Source organism: Lissotriton vulgaris, chromosome 4_1 (genome assembly GCF_964263255.1).
Source record: "Lissotriton vulgaris chromosome 4_1, aLisVul1.2, whole genome shotgun sequence".
In the NCBI taxonomy this organism is placed as follows: Eukaryota; Metazoa; Chordata; class Amphibia; order Caudata; family Salamandridae; genus Lissotriton; species Lissotriton vulgaris.
The window spans coordinates 69,704,473-69,728,555 of NC_141691.1; the positions used below are offsets into that span (position 1 = coordinate 69,704,473).

A 24,083-nucleotide genomic window follows, 5' to 3' on the forward strand; every position below is an offset into this window, starting at 1 on the left:
CACTTATGCTAAGATCCAATGGGGTGGGTACGGCAACGATACTATTGACTTCCCTGTCGAGCGTGGGGTTCGACAGGGCTGTTCAATGGCACCGACATTGTTTACTCTTTTCATAAATGGAATTGTTCCCCGCATGCAAGCTGAGCCCGTAGATGCTCCCTCACTCGCAGGTGCAAAAGTTCCTATTTTAATGTTCGCAGACGACACCTTAATTTTATCAAAATCCCCTAGCGGTCTGCAAAAGGCATTGGTAATTTTTGACAAATTTTGTAGTGATCACGGCTTGAAGGTAAACGCAGCTAAAACAAAACTCATGGCTTTTAATCCATGCAAGAATTTCAAATCCAAAATATCCATGAGTGGGCGTTGCCTCGAAGTAGTGAATTCTTTTACTTATCTGGGGATACACATTTCAAATGATAACAGATGGAACCACCACTTAAATCTTGCAGTATTAAGACATAAACAATTGGCTGGTACCATCATTAAGGAGCACAGTAAATCCTTAACCAAACCAATCAAACCTCCATTAATCATATATGAGGCTAAGGCAATAGGGTCAGCACTGTATGGGGCAGAGATGTGGGGGCAAGAAAACCTCCAGGAGTTACAGACGTCAGAGAATAACTTCCTCCGAAAACTAACTGGCACCCCACAGAGCAGCCCCCTTTTGCCTCTTAGATATGACCTTGGCAGGAAGGAAATCTCGGCAATGTGCAAACTTCGACCGATATTATATTGGCGTAGAATCTGGACCACCCCTGAGTTGTCACAATATGCAGAAGGATTTGCTGATGTCATCAAAGCAGACCGATTCCATAAAATCAGATGGTTTAGATCATTAAAAATAGCATTAGGTGAACTAGGGTTAAGCAAACTGTGGTCCGATCCAACCGGGTCATCCTTCCCATCCAAGTTGTTCATAAAAAACCTTTTCTGGGAACAGGCTGAAAATAAGTGTCTCCTTAGCAATAACAATGGGTCTATGATGACTGCTTTCCTTGAAGCTAAACTGTTTCCGATGTTTGAAATTTATTGGGACCTTATAACTAAACCCATGGATAGGAAACTGTTTTTTCAAATGAGGGCTGGCTCTCTACCTCTGAGTAATTTAACATCAAAATGGAGAAATGGAGGTCCAGCTATTTGCCCAGTTTGTGGAGAAGGAAAGGAAACGTTGGGTCACTTCTTGTTTGCCTGTCATGCATATTCTGCTCCTAGACGTGTTTGGTTGGCTCCCATGTGCAGAAATCTGGGTACTAAAAGCAGCATGGTAGCTCTACGCATTGTTAAATCTACCTCCTTAAACTGGATTATTATAGCGACTGCCAAGTACTTGGGGTGGGCGTGGGTAATTAGGCAGAGATTGCTAGTAGGGTGACTACTCTCTGCCTAGCTGAACAGAGACTGCTAGATTATCTATTCTCTGTTCCCATGCGAGGTGTCTATCTGACGAACAATTTTTACATTGTTTTTTAACTGTGATACAGGATCGCTTCTAAATATGACTTTTTACTATATGAACTTTGCACCTTTGATTGTAAATAACAGGATGAAATGTTATTTTAAACTGTCTTTTTAACGTGTATCGTGCTTAAGTCATGTCTGACTTTGTAATTTAATTGTATTTTATTATGTGTTTGTTTGTCTGCTTTTATGAGTAATACTCGAATAAAGCACTTTTTGAATTGAATTGCAACAGATGCAGACGTAGTGACCCATAGCAGAATCTAACACAGATAATGCAACAGATGCAGACGGAGAGTGTCCCATAGCAGAATCCAACTCAGATAATGCAACAGATGCAGACTGAGAGTGACCGATAGCAGAATCTGGCACAGATAATGCAACAGATGCAGACGGAGAGTGACCGATAGCAGAATATGACACAGATAAAGCAGCAGATGCAGACGGAGAGTGACCCATAGCAGAATCTGTCACAGATAAAGCAACAGATGCAAACGGAGAGTGACCCTTATCAGAATCTGACACAGATAATGCAACAGATGCAGACGGAGAGTGACCCATAGCAGAATCAAACACAGATAATGCAACAGATGCAGACGTAGAGTGACCCATAGCAGAATCTAACACAGATAATGTAACAGATGCAGACTGAGAGTGTCCCATAGCAGAATCTAACACAGATCATGCAACAGATGCAGATGTAGAGTGACCCATAGCAGTATCTAACACAGATAATGCAACAGATGCAGACGTAGAGTGACCCATAGTAGAATCTGACACAGATAATGCAACAGATGCAGACGGAGAGTGACCCATAGCAGAATCTATCACAGATAATGCAACAGATGCAGATGGAGAGTGACCCCTAGCAGAATCTAGCACAGATAATGCAACAGATGCAGACGTAGTGACCCATAGCAACATCTGACACAGATAATGCAACAGATGTAGACAGAGAGTGACCCATAGCAGAATCTATCACAGATAATGCAACAGATGCAGACGTAGTGACCCATAGCAACATCTGACACAGATAATGCAACAGATGCAGACGTAGAGAGACCTATAGCAGAATCTAACACAGATAAGGCAACAGATGCAAACGGAGAGTGACCCTTATCAGAATCTGACACAGATAATGCAACAGATGCAGACGGAGAGTGACCCATAGCAGAATCTAACACAGATAATGCAACAGATGCAGACGTAGAGTGACCCATAGTAGAATCCAACACAGATAATGCAACAGATGCAGACGGAGAGTGACCCATAGCAGAATCTAACACAGATAATGCAACAGATGCAGACGTAGAGTGACCCATAGCAGAATCTATCACAGATAATGCAACAGATGCAGACGTAGAGTGACCCATAGCAGAATCTATCACAGATAATGCAACAGATGCAGACGTAGAGTGACCCATAGTAGAATCTAACACAGATAAGGCAACAGATGCAAAGGGAGAGTGACCCTTATCAGAATCTGACACAGATAATGCAACAGATGCAGATGTAGAGTGACCCATAGCAGAATCTAACACAGATAATGCAACAGATGCAGACGGAGAGTGACCCATAGCAGAATCTATCACAGATAATGCAACAGATGCAGATGGAGAGTGACCCCTAGCAGAACCTAGCACAGATAATGCAACAGATGCAGACGTAGTGACCCATAGCAACATCTGACACAGATAATGCAACAGATGTAGACAGAGAGTGACCCATAGCAGAATCTATCACAGATAATGCAACAGATGCAGACGTAGTGACCCATAGCAACATCTGACACAGATAATGCAACAGATGTAGACAGAGAGTGACCCATAGCAGAATCTATCACAGATAATGCAACAGATGCAGACGTAGTGACCCATAGCAACATCTGACACAGATAATGCAACAGATGCAGACATAGAGAGATCCATAGCAGAATCTGACACAGATAATGCAACAGACGCAGATGTAGAGGGACCCCTAGCAGAATCTATCACAGATAATGCAACAGATGCTGGCGGAGAGTGACCCATAGCAGAATCTAACACAGATAATGTAACAGATGCAGACAGAGAGTGACCCATAGCATAATCTAACACAGATAATGCAACAGATGCAGACGTAGTGACCCATAGCAACATCTGACACAGATAATGCAACAGATGTAGACAGAGAGTGACCCATAGCAGAATCTATCACAGATAATGCAGCAGATGCAGACGTAGTGACCCATAGCAACATCTGACACAGATAATGCAACAGATGCAGACGTAGAGAGACCCATAGCAGAATCTGACACAGATAATGCAACAGACGCAGATGTAGAGTGACCCCTAGCAGAATCTAGCACAGATAATGCAACAGATACAAACAGAGTGACCCATAGCAGAATCTAACACAGATAATGCAACAGAGGCAGACGTAGTGACCCATAGCAACATCTGACACAGATAATGCAACAGATGCAGACGTAGAGTGACCCATAGTAGAATCTGACACAGATAATGCAACAGATGCAGACGGAGAGTGACCCATAGCAGAATCAAACACAGATAATGCAACAGATGCAGATGGAGAGTGACCCATAGCAGAATCTGACACAGATACTGCAACAGATGCAGATGTAGAGTGACCCCTAGCAGAATCTAGCACAGATAATGCAACAGATACAAACAGAGTGACCTATAGCAGAATCTGACACAGATAATTCAACAGATGGAGACGGAGAGTGACCCATAGCAGAATCTAACATAGATGATGCAACAGATGCAGACGGATAGTAACCCATAGCAGAATCTGACGCAGATAATGCAACAGATGCTGGCGGAGAGTGACCCATAGCAGAATCTAACACAGATAATGTAACAGATGCAGACGGAGAGTGACCCATAGCAGAATCTAACACAGATAATGCAACAGATGCAGACGTAGTGACCCATAGCAGAATCTATCACAGATAATACAACAGATGCAGACGTAGAGTGACTCATAGCAGAATCTGACACAGATAATGCAACAGATGCAGACGTAGAGTGCCCCATAGCAGAATCTAACTCAGATAATCTAACAGATGCAGACGGAGAGTGTCCCATAGCAGAATCTAACACAGATCATGCAACAGATGCAGACGTAGAGTGACCCATAGCAGAATCTAACACAGATAATGCAACAGTTGCAGACGTAGTGACCCATAGCAGAATCTAACACAGATAATGCAACAGATGCAGACGGAGAGTGACCCATAGCAGAATCTAACACAGATAATGTAACAGATGCAGACGTAGAGTGACCCATAGCAGAATCTCTCACAGATAATACAACAGATGCACACGTAGAGTGACCCATAGCAGAATCTAACACAGATAATGCAACAGTTGCAGACGTAGTGACCCTTAGCAGAATCTAACACAGATAATGCAATAGATGCTGGCGGAGAGTGACCCATAGCAGAATCTAACACAGATAATGTAACAGATGCAGGCTGAGAGTGTCCCATAGCAGAATCTAACACAGATCATGCAACAGATGCAGACGTAGAGTGACCCATAGCAGAATCTCTCACAGATAATACAACAGATGCAGACGTAGAGGGACCCATAGCAGAATCTGACACAGATAATGCAACAGATGCAGACGTAGTGACCCATAGCAGAATCCAACTCAGATAATGCAACAGATGCAGACGGAGAGTGACCGATAGCAGAATCTGGCACAGATAATGCAACAGATGCAGACGGAGAGTGACCGATAGCAGAATATGACACAGATAAAGCAGCAGATGCAGACGGAGAGTGACCCATAGCAGAATCTGTCACAGATAAAGCAACAGATGCAGACGGAGAGTGACCCATAGCAGAATCAAACACAGATAATGCAACAGATGCAGACGTAGAGTGACCCATAGCAGAATCTAACACAGATAAGGCAACAGATGCAAACGGAGAGTGACCCTTATCAGAATCTGACACAGATAATGCAACAGATGCAGATGTAGAGTGACCCATAGCAGTATCTAACACAGATAATGCAACAGATGCAGACGTAGAGTGACCCATAGTAGAATCTGACACAGATAATGCAACAGATGCAGACGGAGAGTAACCCATAGCAGAATCTGACACAGATACTGCAACAGATGCAGACGTAGAGTGGCCCATAGCAGAATCTAACACAGATAAAGCAACAGATGCAGATGTAGAGTGACCCATAGCAGTATCTAACACAGATAATGCAACAGATGCAGACGGAGAGTGACCCATAGCAGAATCTATCACAGATAATGCAACAGATGCAGATGTAGAGTGACCCATAGCAGTATCTAACACAGATAATGCAACAGATGCAGACGTAGAGTGACCCTAGTAGAATCTGACACAGATAATGCAACAGATGCAGACGGAGAGTGACCCACAGCAGAATCTATCACAGATAATGCAACAGATGCAGATGTAGAGTGACCCATAGCAACATCTGACACAGATAATGCAACAGATGTAGACAGAGACTGACCCATAGCAGAATCTATCACAGATAATGCAACAGATGCAGATGGAGAGTGACCCATAGCAGAATCTATCACAGATACTGCAACAGATGCAGATGTAGAGTGACCCCTAGCAGAATCTAGCACAGATAATGCAACAGATACAAACAGAGTGACCCATAGCAGAATATATCACAGATAATGCAACAGATGCTGGCGGAGAGTGACCCATAGCAGAATCTAACACAGATAATGTAACAGATGCAGATGGAGATTGACCCATAGCATAATCTAACACAGATAATGCAACAGATGCAGACGTAGTGACCCATAGCAACATCTGACACAGATAATGCAACAGATGTAGACAGAGACTGACCCATAGCAGAATCTATCACAGATAATGCAACAGATGCAGATGGAGAGTGACCCATAGCAGAACCTAACACAGATAATCTAACAGATGCAGACAGAGAGTGTCCCATAGCAGAATCTAACACAGATCATGCAACAGATGCAGACGTAGAGTGACCCATAGCAGAATCTCTCACAGATAATACAACAGATGCAGACGTAGAGTGACCCACAGCAGAATCTAACACAGATAATGCAACAGTTGCAGACGTAGTGACCCATAGCAGAATCTAACACAGATAATGCAACAGATGCAGACGGAGAGTGACCCATAGCAGAATCTATCACAGATAATGCAACAGATGCAGACGTAGAGTGACCCATAGCAGAATCTAACACAGATCATGCAACAGATGCAGACGTAGAGTGACCCATAGCAGAATCTCTCACAGATAATACAACAGATGCAGATGGAGAGTGACCCATAGCAGAATCTGACACAGATAATGCAACAGATGCAGACGTAGTGACCCATAGCAGAATCTAACACAGATAATGCAACAGATGCAGACGGAGAGTGTCCCATAGCAGAATCCAACTCAGATAATGCAACAGATGCAGACGGAGAGTGACCCATAGCAGAATCTATCACAGATAATGCAACAGATGCAGATGGAGAGTGACCCATAGCAGAATCTGACACAGATACTGCAACAGATGCAGATGGAGAGTGACCCATAGCAGAATCTGACACAGATACTGCAACAGATGCAGATGTAGAGTGACCCCAAGCAGAATCTAGCACAGATAATGCAACAGATACAAACAGAGTGACCCATAGCAGAATATATCACAGATAATGCAACAGATGCTGGCGGAGAGTGACCCATAGCAGAATCTAACACAGATAATGTAACAGATGCAGATTGACCCATTGCATAATCTAACACAGATAATGCAACAGATGCAGACGTAGTGACCCATAGCAACATCTGACACAGATAATGCAACAGATGTAGACAGAGAGTGACCCATAGCAGAATCCGACACAGATAATGCAACAGATGCAGACGTAGAGTGCCCCATAGCAGAATCTAACACAGATAATCTAACAGATGCAGACGGAGAGTGTCCCATAGTAGAATCTAACACAGATCATGCAACAGATGCAGACGTAGAGTGACCCATAGCAGAATCTCTCACAGATAATACAACAGATGCAGACGTAGAGTGACCCATAGTAGAATCTAACACAGATAATGCAACAGATGCAGATGGAGAGTAACCCATAGCAGAATCTGAAACAGATACTGCAACAGACGCAGATGTAGAGTGACCCCTAGCAGAATCTAGCACAGATAATGCAACAGATACAAACAGAGTGACCCATAGCAGAATCTAACACAGATAATGCAACAGATGCAGACGTAGTCCCCATAGCAACATCTGACATAGATAATGCAACAGATGCAGATGTAGAGTGACCCATAGTAGAATCTGACACAGATAATGCAACAGATGCAGACGGAGAGTGACCCACAGCAGAATCAAGCACAGATAATGCAACAGATGCAGATGGAGAGTGACCCATAGCAGAATCAAACACTGATAATGCAACAGATGCAGATGGAGAGTGACCCATAGCAGAATCTGACACATATACTGCAACAGATGCAGATGTAGAGTGACCCCTAGCAGAATCTAGCACAGATAATGCAACAGATACAAACAGAGTCACCCATAGCAGAATCTGACACAGATAATGCAACAGATGCAGACGGAGATTGACCCATAGCAGAATCTAACATAGATGATGCAACAGATGCAGACGGAGAGTAACCCATAGCAGAATCTGACGCAGATAATGCAACAGATGCTAGCGGAGAGTGACCCATAGCAGAATCTAACACAGATAATGCAACAGATGCAGACGTAGTGACCCATAGCAGAATCTATCACAGATAATACAACAGATGCAGACGTAGAGTGACCCATAGCAGAATCTGACACAGATAATGCAACAGATGCAGACGTAGAGTGCCCCATAGCAGAATCTAACACAGATAATCTAACAGATGCAGACGGAGAGTGTCCCATAGCAGAATCTAACACAGATAATGTAACAGATGCAGACTGAGAGTGTCCCATAGCAGAATCTAACACAGATCATGCAACAGATGCAGACGTAGAGTGACCCATAGCAGAATCTCTCACAGATAATACAACAGATGCAGACGTAGAGTGACCCATAGCAGAATCTAACACAGATAATGCAACAGTTGCAGACGTAGTGACCCATAGCAGAATCTAACACAGATAATGCAACAGATGCAGACGGAGAGTGACCCATATCAGAATCTATCACAGATAATGCAACAGATGCAAACAGAGAGTGACCCTTACCAGAATCTGACACAGATAATGCAACAGATGCAGATGTAGAGTGACCCATAGCAGAATCTATCACAGATAATGCAACAGATGCAGATGTAGAGTGACTCATAGCAGAATCTGAGACAGATAATGCAACAGATGCAGACGTAGAGTGACACATAGCAGAATCTAACACAGATAATGCAACAGATGCAGACGTAGAGTGACCCATATCAGAATCTATCACAGATAATGCAACAGATGCAGACGTAGAGTGACCCATAGCAGAATCTGACAAAGATAATGCACCAGATGCAGACATAGAGTGCCTCATAGCAGAATCTAACACAGATAATGCAACAGATGCAGACGTCTAGTGTCCCATAGCAGAATCTAACACAGATAATGCAACAGATGCAGACGGAGAGTGACCCATAGCAGAATCTAACACAGATCATGAAACAGATGCAGACGTAGAGTGACCCATAGCAGAATCTCTCACAGATAATACAACAGATGCAGACGTAGAGTGACTCATAGCAGAATCTGAGACAGATAATGCAACAGTTGCAGACGTAGTGACCCATAGCAGAATCTAACACAGATAATGCAACAGATGCAGACGGAGAGTGACCCACATCAGAATCTATCACAGATAATGCAACAGATGCAGACGTAGAGTGACCCATAGCAGAATCTGACACAGATAATGCAACAGATGCAGACGTAGAGTGACACATAGCAGAATCTAACACAGATCATGCAACAGATGCAGACGTAGAGTGACCCATAGCAGAATCTCTCACAGATAATACAACAGATGCAGACGTAGAGTGACCCATAGTAGAATCTAACACAGATAATGCAACAGATGCAGATGGAGAGTGACCCATAGCAGAATCTGAAACAGATACTGCAACAGACGCAGATGTAGAGTAACCCCTAGCAGAATCTAGCACAGATAATGCAACAGATACAAACAGAGTGACCCATAGCAGAATCTAACACAGATAATGCAACAGATGCAGACGTAGTGACCCATAGCAACATCTGACACAGATAATGCAACAGATGCAGACGTAGAGTGACCCATAGTAGAATCTGACACAGATAATGCAACAGATGCAGACGGAGAGTGACCCACAGCAGAATCAAGCACAGATAATGCAACAGATGCAGATGGAGAGTGACCCATAGCAGAATCAAACACTGATAATGCAACAGATGCAGACGGAGAGAGACCCATAGCAGAATCTGACACAGATACTGCAACAGATGCAGATGTAGAGGGACCCCTAGCAGAATCTAGCACAGATAATGCAACAGATACAAACAGAGTGACCCATAGCAGAATCTGACACAGATAATGCAACAGATGCAGACGGAGATTGACCCATAGCAGAATCTAACATAGATGATGCAACAGATGCAGACGGAGAGTAACCCATAGCAGAATCTGACGCAGATAATGCAACAGATGCTGGCGGAGAGTGACCCATAGCAGAATCTAACACAGATAATGCAACAGAAGCAGACGTAGTGACCCATAGCAGAATCTATCACAGATAATACAACAGATGCAGACGTAGAGTGACCCATAGCAGAATCTGACACAGATAATGCAACAGATGCAGACGTAGAGTGCCCCATAGCAGAATCTAACACAGATAATCTAACAGATGCAGACGGAGAGTGTCCCATAGCAGAATCTAACACAGATAATGTAACAGATGCAGACTGAGAGTGTCCCATAGCAGAATCTAACACAGATCATGCAACAGATGCAGACGTAGAGTGACCCATAGCAGAATCTCTCACAGATAATACAACAGATGCAGACATAGAGTGACCCATAGCAGAATCTAACACAGATAATGCAACAGTTGCAGACGTAGGGACACATAGCAGAATCTAACACAGATAATGCAACAGATGCAGACGGAGAGTGACCCATATCAGAATCTATCACAGATAATGCAACAGATGCAAACGGAGAGTGACCCTTACCAGAATCTGACACAGATAATGCAACAGATGCAGATGTAGAGTGACCCATAGCAGTATCTAACACAGATAATGCAACAGATGCAGACGTAGAGTGACACATAGCAGAATCTAACACAGATAATGCAACAGATGCAGACGTAGAGTGACCCATATCAGAATCTATCACAGATAATGCAACAGATGCAGACGTAGAGTGACCCATAGCAGAATCTGACAAAGATAATGCACCAGATGCAGACATAGAGTGCCTCATAGCAGAATCTAACACAGATAATGCAACAGATGCAGACGTAGAGTGTCCCATAGCAGAATCTAACACAGATAATGCAACAGATGCAGACGGAGAGTGACCCATAGCAGAATCTAACACAGATCATGCAACAGATGCAGACGTAGAGTGACCCATAGCAGAATCTCTCACAGATAATACAACAGATGCAGACGTAGAGTGACTCATAGCAGAATCTGAGACAGATAATGCAACAGTTGCAGACGTAGTGACCCATAGCAGAATCTAACACAGATAATGCAACAGATGCAGACGGAGAGTGACCCATATCAGAATCTATCACAGATAATGCAACAGATGCAGATGGAGAGTGACCCATAGCAGAATCTGACACAGATAATGCAACAGATGCAGACGTAGAGTGACCCATAGCAGAATCTAACACAGATAATGTAACAGATGCAGATGGAGATTGACCCATAGCATAATCTAACACAGATAATGCAACAGATGCAGACGTAGTGACCCATAGCAACATCTGACACAGATAATGCAACAGATGTAGACAGAGAGTGACCCATAGCAGAATCTAACACAGATAATGCAACAGATGCAGACGGAGAGTGACCCTTAGCAGAATCTAACACAGATGATGCAAAAGATGCAGACGTAGAGTGTCCCATAGAAGAATCTTACACAGGTGATGCAACAGATGCAGTCTGAGAGTGACCCATAGCAGAATCTTACACAGATGATGCAACAGATGCAGTCGGACAGTAACCCATAGCAGACTCTAACACAGATAATGCAACATATGCAAACGTAGAGTGTCCCATAGCAGAATCTAACACAGATAATGCAACAGATGCAGACGGAGAATGACCCATAGCAGAATCTAACACAGATAATGTAACAGATGCAGAGGGAGAGTGTCCCATAGCAGAATCTAACACAGATAATGCAACAGATGCAGACGTAGAGTGTCCCATAGCAGAATCTAATACAGATAATGCAACAGATGCAGACGGAGAGTGTCCCATAGCAGAATCTAACACAGATAATGCAACAGATGCAGACGTAGAGTGTCCCATAGCAGAATCTAACACAGATAATGCAACAGATGCAGACGTAGAGTGTCCCATAGCAGAATCTAACACAGATAATGCAACAGATGCAGACGGAGAGTGACCCATAGCAGAATCTTACACAGATAATGTAACAGATGCAGACGGAGAGTGTCCCATAGCAGAATCCAACTCAGATAATGCAACAGATGCAGACGGAGAGTGACCCATAGCAGAATCTAACACAGATAATGTAACAGATGCAGACTGAGAGTGTCCCGTAGCAGAATCTAACACAGATCATGCAACAGATGCATACGTAGAGTGACCCATAGCAGCATCTATCACAGATAATGCAACAGATGCAGACGTAGAGTGACCCATAGCAGAATCTAACACAGATAATGCAACAGATGCAGACGTAGTGACCCATAGCAGAATCTGACGCAGATAATGCAACAGATGCAGACGGAGAGTGACCCATAGCAGAATCTGATGCAGATAATGCAACAGATGCAGACAGAGAGTGACCCATAGCAGAATCTAACACAGATCATGCAACAGATGCAGACGTAGAGTGCCCCATAGCAGAATCTTACACAGATGATGCAACAGATGCAGACGGAGAGTGACCCATAGCAGAATATGACACAGATAAAGCAGCAGATGCAGACGGAGAGTAACCCATAGCAGAATCTAACACAGATAATGCAACAGATGCAGACGGAGAGTGACCCATAGCAGAATCTAACACAGATAATGTAACAGATGCAGACTGAGAGTGTCCCATAGCAGAATCTAACACAGATCATGCAACAGATGCAGACGTAGAGTGACCCATAGCAGAATCTATCACAGATAATACAACATATGCAGACGTAGAGTGTCCCATAGCAGAATATGACACAGATAATGCAACAGATGCAGACGTAGAGTGACCCATAGCAGAATCTATTACAGATAATGCAACAGATGCAAATGGCGAGTGACCCATAGCAGAATCTAACACAGATAATGCAACAGATGCAGACGTAGAGTGACCCGTAGCAGAATCTAACACAGATAATGCAACAGATGCAGACGTAGAGTGACCCATAGCAGAATCTAACACAGATAATGTAACAGATGCAGACTGAGAGTGTCCCATAGCAGAATCTAACACAGATCATGCAACAGATGCAGACATAGAGTGACCCATAGCAGAATCTATCACAGATAATACAACAGATGCAGACGTAGAGTGACCCATAGCAGAATCTAACACAGATAATGCAACAGATGCCGACGTAGTGACCCATAGCAGAATCTGACACAGATAATGCAACAGATGCAGACGTAGAGTGACCCATAGCAAAATCAAACACAGATAATGCAACAGATGCAGACGCAGAGTGACCCATAGCATAATCTGACACAGATAATGCAACAGATGCAGACGGAGAGTGACCCATAGCAGAATATGACACAGATGAAGCAGCAGATGCAGACGGAGAGTGACACATAGCACAATCTAACACAGATAATGCAACAGATATAGATGTGGAGTGACCCATAGAGGAATCTAACACGAAATAATGCAACAGATGCAGACAGAGAGTGACCCATAGCAGAATCTGTCACAGATAATGCAACAGATGCAGACGCAGAGTGACCCATAGCAGAATCTATCATAGTCAATTCTACAGATGCAGACTGTTAGAATAGGGACCTTTGCTTTTAGATAACCCCTGTACACCCCCTGTGAGCCCATGTGTCCTCATTTCCAGGTGACCTGTCTACCTGAAAATGTGTGGTCTATGGTACGACTGAGCTGCCTTTGTCCCTTTTGTGCCTGGCCCACCCTGGAGATGTGATTCTGCATTGCTGTGAAGTGCTGGGACTGCTGACTTCACTGGAAGGCTGCAGGAGCGGGACAGGGACATCTACTTTCTCCCTGCCTTCCATGCATCCTTCCTGCAGAATCCACTGGTAGCCGGCCCACTATGGACCAACTAACAATGAGCTCACAGGAAAACATGGCGGCCGGAAGGAAGCTGAAACCTGATTGGAAGGCACGCAGAACCTGTGTATTCTTGTTGGCCTCTGACGTTAGCCTCTGTCTGGAGAACCAAACTTGCTGAGGTACAGAATAGATGTATGATTTGTAGATGTGTGAATCGTTAAGTTAAACATACCTATTCCTCAGCCCCCCCCCTGCTATGCCAATATTCCCTTTTTTCAGAGTCTAACCATAGTGTAATGTATTTAACTGGAGAAGGCTTCTCACTCCTTTGCCAGTGGGCAATAATAAGTCATCCTGAGCATTTCTCAGAGGAATAATTCAGCAACCTTGGCCAAATTCATCTTCTTTTCCTGAGTTTAAACCAGGATTAGGTTTCAGCCCATAATAAACAGAAAACAGTGGAGGCACTATGTTGGTACTAAGGGCCATATTTCTCATTTTTTCATGCAACGCAACTCAACAGAATGGAAATGCAGCAAGAGACCAGCTGCTTTGCTCGGCCTGGTCGGGAGAGTGCAGGAATGCCCAAAATCTATCAAGATATGACTCATTCCTGCTCTCTCCTTGCGTTGGTGCACTTTTGTCAGCGTAGCGCCAACTCAGGCACCTTTGCTCCAGGGTGCAATGAAGCAGAAGGCAGCACATGTAGAAAGAGAAAAAAACAAGGAGAAATGAGGATATTATTCCTCGTTATGCCTCCCCAGGGAAGGCGTAGCATTTTGATAAATTTCCAGTTCTGCCACTCATCGTAAATCGGGGAATGCACCACAATCCATGGGCGAATGCGTGGGAGCACCCGCGCTCCGTTCATGGAACTTCTCCCTGGGACAGAGTAATGCAGGACAGCGGCTCGGGCCGGGTTGCATTGCTCCAGATCTACCAATGGTCGAAGTTACATTGGCACTGGGTCACGTGGTTGACACTTCACACATTAACACCCGAAGATTGTTAGCCACTTCCTAGGTCCCTTCTGAGAGTGTTACTTTGTCAGCCCCAGGGCCAGGCTGAGCATCTTCTGTCTATCATCAGTACATACCCTGCTACTGTTCACTGAGTGACTGACAGCCTTTTTCTGTGGACTACAGTAACTGATTCAGATCCGCCACAAGCAGAAACCTAATAATCCGGATCCGAATGGAGGAGTCAACACAATGGTGAACACCTCTAAAAATGACACAGTCCAAGTACCTTTAGGGAACCCTGCAGAACCTGAGCTAGGAACCCCCTTCTTATATTCCTCTAGCACTTCTGAGCCTAAATGGAGATTTTACATTTTGATTTAAACTTTCTATTGGGAAACCACAGTCCTCTTTTCCAGTGTGTACACTTTTCTCCAGAGTGGATGGGAATTTCCAGGTACTCGGTGTATCTGAAATCTGAAAATATCAAAGTGACTCTCAGGTACCTGCTCATTTATCCTGTCCTACCTGCTGATGTCTGGTCAGAGTTAGGTAAACCTTCTTTCAGTGCTCCTCAAAAGGTGCTCTGGTGGTTCACCTGAACACCAGGTCCACCGTCGAACATTAATGCCACACTTAAGCAAGGGCTCAGTGTCACCAAAACAGGTCATTATTTTGGGTTCCTGGAGCCTCTCCCGGCCTAAACCTAAAGAGCGACCTTGAGAAGCAATCTGGAATTAAGAACTACCTTCACCTAATCTCAAGACATATTTCATGAAACTTGGGACAGAAACCCCCCACCTGCTGGCCCTATTCGTAGAAGCACTTGTCTCCTACAAGTGTCAATGGCTGTCTCTAACTCCACTCTTGCACACACTACTTCTCTCAGCACCAACCACAACATTCCATGATGACGTCACAGGCTGAAGCTTTCCTGCATGAAGCACTCTTCACACACTAGACTGAAACCTCAACACCCTAATCCACCGCACTCCTAAAACACATACTTCTGGTTTGAAAGCGTACTCAGACCTAGCCGACACCCAAGCACTGCTTCCACTGCCGGGTCCCACTGCACTGAGCTGCATCTGTAAACAAATGGCTTAAACATAATTCTCACATGGGTTACTTTTGCATAAGGCTTCCAGTTTTCCATTTTTACTGATTTTTACAGATAAATACAGACAGAAAACAATCTGTTTATTTTCTGTATTTATTTTTAAAGTCGAAAAATACAGAAAATTGTGCTCCTTGTTAGTGACTCTCCTTGTTGTCCTTCGTGGATTCCGGTATGACTATTAGGCAGATAGACGCCATGGGGATTTAAAAACAGGATGATATTCTCTTAAATACAGGCATATGTTAACATATATTTGTATTTAATACTCATATTTACCTATCAGAGTAGTATTTTGTTATATTTGCCCGCTTTGTTTTCTAAAACGTGACAGCATTCAAAGTACGAGTGCATGTTTATCAGTTAAATAAATGTGGAAATATACCATTTTATGGCCTCATTTATTCTCAAAACATAAAATAAATGTGAATAAATACCAATAAAACGGCCCAAAAATAAATATTATGGATAAATATGGATAAATACAGACGGAAATGTTAAAAAATAAATACCACAAAACTGTGAGCCCTACTTATGCATTAGAAAGCAGATACTGAATACACTCTACAACAATGATAAGCCATAAATGAAGACGCATAAAGAGTGGGTGCCCCCCCCCTCCCCCGGCAAGCTATAGTTTGGATGCCCCTATGCAGAACCAGATTTTTTTTTTAATTATTTCCTCGTTTTAGCTAATTCAAGCCCTACTGATGCCAAACAGTATTGTATCATACGTGAGTACAGCTGAGCGCTCATATTGTCCAGTGGACGCAAATCAAATAGTACCAAAAAAGTGCAATCAAGCATTGGCATATTTATTTGTCTCCCAAGAGGAAAGTTTTATGCACAATTCAATGTCCAGCCAGCCAGCCTGTTGCAATATTTCACAGGGAAGCGTGTGCCCAACTAGCCTGTTCCTCTCATTCTAGGAAAGATATGGTAAAGCCTTGGTGGCTTAGTGCAAGTTTAAAGGACTAATGTGTCATATCAAACTAAGATGTATGCACACAGGGCTTGAAATTGTAGTTTAAAATGCCAAATGTTCCTAATTACAAATAAATGATGGTTCACAACTTGCACTCTCGCTGCAAAGGGAAAATCAAAGCACTGCTCTGTGGAATTTCACTGTAGCACTGGGAGAAATCGAATAATGTCCTCCTTAACCCCTTCATGTCTAGGCATCTTATGATGTATTTATGTCTTGATGGCAGTGAAAGGCTTAATTCTCTCACTGCTTCTGGGCCCTCCTGTCCTCTTTCAAGGTGTACACTTCTCTGGCTGGGCAATGACCTCAGACTATGTGGATTAGGAGAAATGGTAGGCGCTATGAGAAGTGAGTGGTGCAATGAAACAGGTGAAGTGGAGGGAAAGGGAAGGTAGAGGAAATGTAGACAGTTGCGGTAGGGCAGGGCAGGGCTCAAGTTCAAAAAAAAGAAGTGGGGGGCTCTCCAAGCGAGGCAGAATGGGTGTGATATCACCGGGCGTGATATCACAGCAAATGACATCACAGGAAGGGACATCACTGCCTTTGCATCAAAGGAAGAGACATCACTGCGTCTGGCACAGGAAGTGACACCACAGGAAGTGATATCACAGGAAGTAACATCACGGCGTCTGACATCGCATGTGGCATCACAGGAAGTGGCATCACAGGAAGTGGCATCACAACTAATGACCTCAAAGGAATTGACATCAGATCTTAAGACCTCACATATGATTAGCAGGTCTATCGTGAGTACATTTGAGCACATTGCAATATTTAACAAATTAGACCTTGCATTGGGGTTGTGCCAAAAAATGGACACAAACTAGACACAAAATATGGGCCTCAACTTCTACAGGTTTTTTAAAACACTGCCACAAAGAAATTGGCGACAAGGGGAAATATGGCAGGACATCTGTTCTGCTTAATTGGTTGCAATGTCTGTATTTAAAAATATTTTATGGGGTTAAGGCACCTCCTGCAGAGATCTTTGTGAGCCAGATAAATCTCAGGGAATGATAATAATGGTAAGATCATTCTGGAGGTTGACGCGTTTGCTGGAGAGATCTGTATTTTGCCGAGTCCAAGTACAAAATCAAAGTAGCATAGAGGGTTAAGCACAGTATGTAACACGCAGATGACACGTTTTAATTTGATGTAAATGGGTGAGTGGGTCGCTGCTTTTAACTCGTGTGTTACCTGCAGTTCATAACCTCTAGTCCTTCTCATATAGCACAGTGAGCTATCAAGGACATGTGGCCTCCACACCTTGTAACCCTCACCGTCTTGTGCAGCATCTTGTCTATTGTTGCACACATGACTTATTCTCAATTTGTAATCTGTGCCTGTGATGTAAAGCGCTCGGACGCCCTGCATTGGAATGAGTAGTGGCCAACGCAGCATGTCAGAGCGCTTTACATCACAAGTTCATCAATAACAATTCAATTACCAATATTTTGTTTTATTTCTTTTATAGCGCTTTACCACTACTTTAGTTCTAAAGTGCTTTGAAAGAAATAAAACGAAATAGCGGTATTTAAATTGTTATTTGTGTAAATACCGGGGCGAGCAATACATCCAACACTCTTACAGTGCATGCATATCTCTTACATACAGGGACTGAACAAAGTCAAAAGCATTTATCTTTTAAATTCCTGTGAAGTGATGTCTATGTTTCCCCTGCATTGCATCTAGGTGTGAGACTCCCGATACCTCCCAGCCAGGATACTCCAACAAAAAGAGGCCAAATGGCCCTTTAACTTCGGCCTTTGTTATGGGCCCACTTGCACCTGACAAGTCCCTTCCCCACCTGCACCTTGCTGCTCCGAATAAAAGCAGGCCAGGCGCTGCTGAGTGTGTCCCGGGGCCAGAAAACAACACAAGGACCAGTTCAGCACATGTCTGTAAATCCGGGAGAAGTAGCAAAGGAACAAATGACACAGGAACGAGTTCAGCATATTTCTGTAAATCCGGGAGAAGTAGGAAAGGAACAAATGACACAGGAACGAGTTCAGCATATGTCTGTAAATCCGAGAGAAGTAGCAAAGGAACAAATGACACAGGAACGAGTTCAGCATATTTCTGTAAATCCGGGAAAAGTAGGAAAGGAACAAATGACACAGGAACGAGTTTAGCATATTTCTGGAAATCTGGGAGAAGTAGGAAAGGAACAAATGACACAGGAACGAGTTCAGCATATTTCTGTAAATCGGGGAGAAGTAGGAAAGGATCAAATGACACAGGAACGAGTTCAGCATATGTCTGTAAATCCGGGAGAAGTAGGAAAGGAACAAATGACACAGGAACGAGTTCAGCATATGTCTGTAAATCCGGGAGAACTAGGAAAGGAACAAATGACACAGGAACGAGTTCAACATATTTCTGTAAATCCGGGAGAAGTAGGAAAGGAACAAATGACACAGGAACGAGTTCAGCATATTTCTGTAAATCCGGGAGAAGTAGGAAAGGAACAAATGACACAGGAACGAGTTCAGCATATTTCTGTAAATCCGGGAGAAGTAGGAAAGGAACAAATGACACAGGAACGAGTTCAGCATATGTCTGTAAATCCGGGAGAAGTAGGAAAGGAACAAATGACACAGGAACGAGTTCAGCATATTTCTGTTAATCCGGGAAATGTAGGAAAGGAACAAATGACACAGGAACGAGTTCAGCATATTTCTGTAAATCCGGGAGAAGTAGCAAAGGAACAAATGACACAGGAACGAGTTCAGCATATGTCTGTAAATCCGAGAGAAGTAGCAAAGGAACAAATGACACAGGAACGAGTTCAGCATATTTCTGTAAATCGGGGAGAAGTAGGAAAGGATCAAATGACACAGGAACGAGTTCAGCATATGTCTGTAAATCCGGGAGAAGTAGGAAAGGAACAAATGACACAGGAACGAGTTCAGCATATGTCTGTAAATCCGGGAGAAGTAGGAAAGGAACAAATGACACAGGAACGAGTTCAACATATATCTGTAAATCCGGGAGAAGTAGGAAAGGAACAAATGACACAGGAACGAGTTCAGCATATTTCTGTAAATCCGGGAGAAGTAGGAAAGGAACAAATGACACAGGAACGAGTTCAGCATATTTCTGTAAATCCGGGAGAAGTAGGAAAGGAACAAATGACACAGGAACGAGTTCAGCATATGTCTGTAAATCCGGGAGAAGTAGGAAAGGAACAAATGACACAGGAACGAGTTCAGCATATTTCTGTTAATCCGGGAGATGTAGGAAAGGAACAAATGACACAGGAACGAGTTCAGCATATTTCTGTAAATCCGGGAGAAGTAGCAAAGGAACAAATGACACAGGAACGAGTTCAGCATATGTCTGTAAATCCGAGAGAAGTAGCAAAGGAACAAATGACACAGGAACGAGTTCAGCATATTTCTGTAAATCCGGGAGAAGTAGGAAAGAAACATGGCACTCCACTGAAAACATCCAGCTTTGCAGCAGAGTAGCCACCACCTACCCTCTGAAATGAGTGGGTAGATGGCGTCTACCCTCGACTCGAGCCCTGCGGTAGGGACAGAAATAAGGTAAAGCTTGAAAGGTGAGGTCACCAGAGAGACAGGTGCAGAGAGGTAAAAAGGGGAAGAGATTGGTAGAGAAGAGAAGTAAAGATTTAGGTAATGTTTTAGAGGGAGTCAGAAAGAGATAGAGAGAGAGAAGGAAATGTAGCGTGAAGGGGGAGGGTGGGATGTACTCAGGGGTGAGACAGAGAGAGAAATAAGTTGAAAGAGACAGAGGCAGAAATATGGAGAAGTAGACAAGTGAGGTAGTAGGGGAAAATGCAAGGTACAGAGAGAGATTGATGAGTTAGAAAGGAGCAAAGAGAGAATTAGAGAGAGTTGGGTGAAGGGCAAGAAAGAGGAAAGAGAAGAGATACATAAAGAGAGATGATGTTGAGGACAGAAACTAAAGTAAGAAGGAAGAGCGGAGAGAGGTGAGAGTGGAAGTATTGATAGAGACAAAGAGCTAGGAAAAGAAAGGCATCAAGAAAGGAGTGAGGTGGCGAGAGAGGTGAGATAGAAGGAACAAAAGTAGAAAGGGAGAGAGAGGGAAGGCGGGGAGGCGAGGTAACAAATGAATGATTAGGTAAACTGAGATGTTTAGTAGTGAAAAAGAGAGAGAGGTGGGTGAGCCATGGTAGTCAGAGAGATAGGGTAACAGGATGAGTGAGGGAGGCTGGTGAGGCAAAGAGTATTGAGATGGTTGACAGAGGGAGGTAGAGGCAGTTGAGGCAAAGATAGAGAGAAAAAGAGAATGGGGGGTGGGTCAAAGAGGGACATGAGGTTGAGAGCCTGATACACAGTGGTGTACCAAGGGGGGGGAGGGGCGTTCCGCCCCGGGCGGCATGGGTTTCGGGGGCGGCCTCCCCCACGCTCTTTCCTGCAGCCACATGGGGCGCGAATGCCGGATTCTTTCGCCAGCACCCCTTCACTTTTGGCCACCACAGGGCAGCAAAGGCTGGGACCACCACAGCGGCAAAAGGCCTAGCTACGCAACTGCCAATACAGTACATGGTGGAAAGAGGTAGAGAAATGAGACGGAAACAGAGCAGGGGGATTCAGCGAAAGAGGGGAGGTAGCGAAATAGTTATGTTCTTGTCTAACTATCTGGTGGTGTTATGAATTTCCCCTCAATTTCAGGCTGTGGTTCCTTAAACTCTCTCACCCTCTGAGGATACAGTCGTGACCAACAGACAGAAACCTTTTCAACACACGTGAAATGTACACATTTGTATAACATAAAGTAAACCTCCATTCAAAGACGCTCGGCGAGTTCTTTTTCAAGAGATAATGGTTTGTGTACAAGAGATTTCTTCCTGAGGGTGTTTTTGAGCCGGAGCCAAAGCACAAATGCACCTCATTAAGCGGTGGAAGGGCGAATGGTGACCAGATACCCCGAAGGTTGGAGCTCGAAAGCCCACCCTGCCTTGGTCCATGCCTAGTGCTGGGGGGTATTAAAAAGCACCTCGTGACGCCAGACCTAAAGCGTCTGCAACATTTAATGAGCACTCTTGCAAGCAGCCGTGGCGAGGACCTCAGGCTAAGGGGAAGCGCAGGATTGGCTTTGGTGGTGCCCAGTGCGACAATCTTTGTATGACCCCGACCCCCCCCTCAGAAACCTCCTTCTCCACGAATTCCCTCACTACCACACTCCATCAGTGCCCTTCTCTAATATGCATTTAATTGGTTGTATAGTGCAGTGGCGGTTCCTCCGCCATGGCGGAGGAGAGACACCCCACTGCTTTTAAGCAGTGTGAAGAAGAAACATAAAATGATCACAACTTTTAAGTTATTATCAATTTATGCTTCGTGTCCTGCTGCTTTGTGGGTGGCGCTCCTCTACTCTCGGAGCAGGGGAGGAGTGGTGTGCCCACTCCTAAGTGTACAATGACTGTTTGGTCGGCCATGTCGGGCCGCCCAAACAGTCATGAGCACTTTCCCCTGTTCTCCATGCAGACTGCATTACAGCATTCATGGAGAACATACCCGCCCCTCCAGCCCATGGCTGAGAGCCGTGTCATGGCGCTCAGACCACTCACAACGCAGCATTGCAGATTTACTAACATTTTGCGTCAGGAGTTGCAACATCTGTGTGATGCAGCCCGATGCAAAATCTATTTTGGCATTTACTAAGCCCCACTGTCGACTTGCGTGGCTTTGCATGATTTAGTAAATACAAAGTAACGTAAGGCCTGCTGCCGTGTGTTACTTTGCATCAGGTAGGCATTACATGAGTGGACCATGGGTGTTCCAGCGCTTCGACCCATGTATTTTAACACAAACCTAGGTTTACAAAGACTTGTACACCTGGCGTTGTGCCAAAAAGGTGCGTCCACTCGACAGAGGCGTAACAGGGAGAAATATGTCTCCTCGTTACTTTCTCTTTTAACATTTGCAGCATTATGCAGCACACATGCATAATGCTTTTAAGTTTTTGTGTTTTTCTGCACAAAAACAATCCTGCCCTTAATGCAGACATCCTAGTGCCATTACACACGGGTACCTGCTGGGCGCTAGGCTGCCGAAAGTGCCCCGGCGCTGGAAGCGAGTAGAAGAGTGCCATATTATAGACATGGTGCATTTCTCTTCTCTCCCTTCACGCAACGCAGTGCAGCGCAGCGCAGCAACTTCCCTCGCAGCGCTGTGTGAAAGAACAGTCGTTCGGCTCCCAGTCTTTTAGAGTCTCCAGACCGACATCCTCCGTTTACACAGTTCTTGGGTTCTTGACGACTCTTAACATCTGATGGTCTTAACTACCAAACACAGGGTCCCCCCCCAAATCAATACTGTAAGGTTCAGGAAAGGGGGAAAACAACACCAATCAATAATAAAACTTCCATTTTAACCTATCTGCATTTTCAATGAAATTAAACCAATATGGAGAGACCCCAAAAATGTAATTCACATTTTACATGACTTATTTTCTGACAATTTTTCTTATATTTATATATTTCATTCTTACATAAACTTTCTTTATATAAATACAGTGCTATAAAAACTCATACATAGATGTAACAAACAATACTACAGTGAATACTATATCTAGACAATACATCACGATACAACGTTTTAGTCTCCCACCTCACCGTCTCTCACTCATGCACTCACAGGTTAAACATCTTCAAACAGGCCGCCACAAGGACCATTTTTCTTTAGCCGTCCATTGATGCGTTTTGACTTGGGTTTTCCAAAAAGTTGCTCTTTGGAGTGCCTGTCAGATGGACAGCCAGCGCCAAGGTGCCCCTCTCCCTTTATTTTGTAGGTGGATGGATTTTTTTGCAGATTTGTAAGCAGTGCAGTTTCTTAGTCTTTCTTTCTTTGGTGATAGCGACCTCCAGAGGCTTGGGTCCTCATTTACTGCTGATTGGCGTAGAGAAGCAACACAAGTCTATTTGCTGCGCTGCCCAACCTCTAAAGGAAAGGGCAGAAATGCACTGTATTTTGAAATACGGCGCATTCCTGTCCTCTCTGCCTGCGCTGGTGCACACATTGGTGCCTGGCACCAGCGCAGGCACCGATGTCTGCGTTGTTGGCAAGATTGTTTGTGTAGTAAGGGACACCTTCCTGCACTAGAGCAATCAATGG

The 24,083-nt window shown here is 44.1% G+C and overlaps 1 protein-coding gene across 1 annotated transcript in view; it reads right to left on the reverse strand.

The window, feature by feature from the left end:
• NALF2 (NALCN channel auxiliary factor 2) overlaps window positions 1-24,083 on the reverse strand; it is a 694,299-nt gene that overhangs the window by 366,950 nt on the left and 303,266 nt on the right. The window lies entirely within an intron of this gene.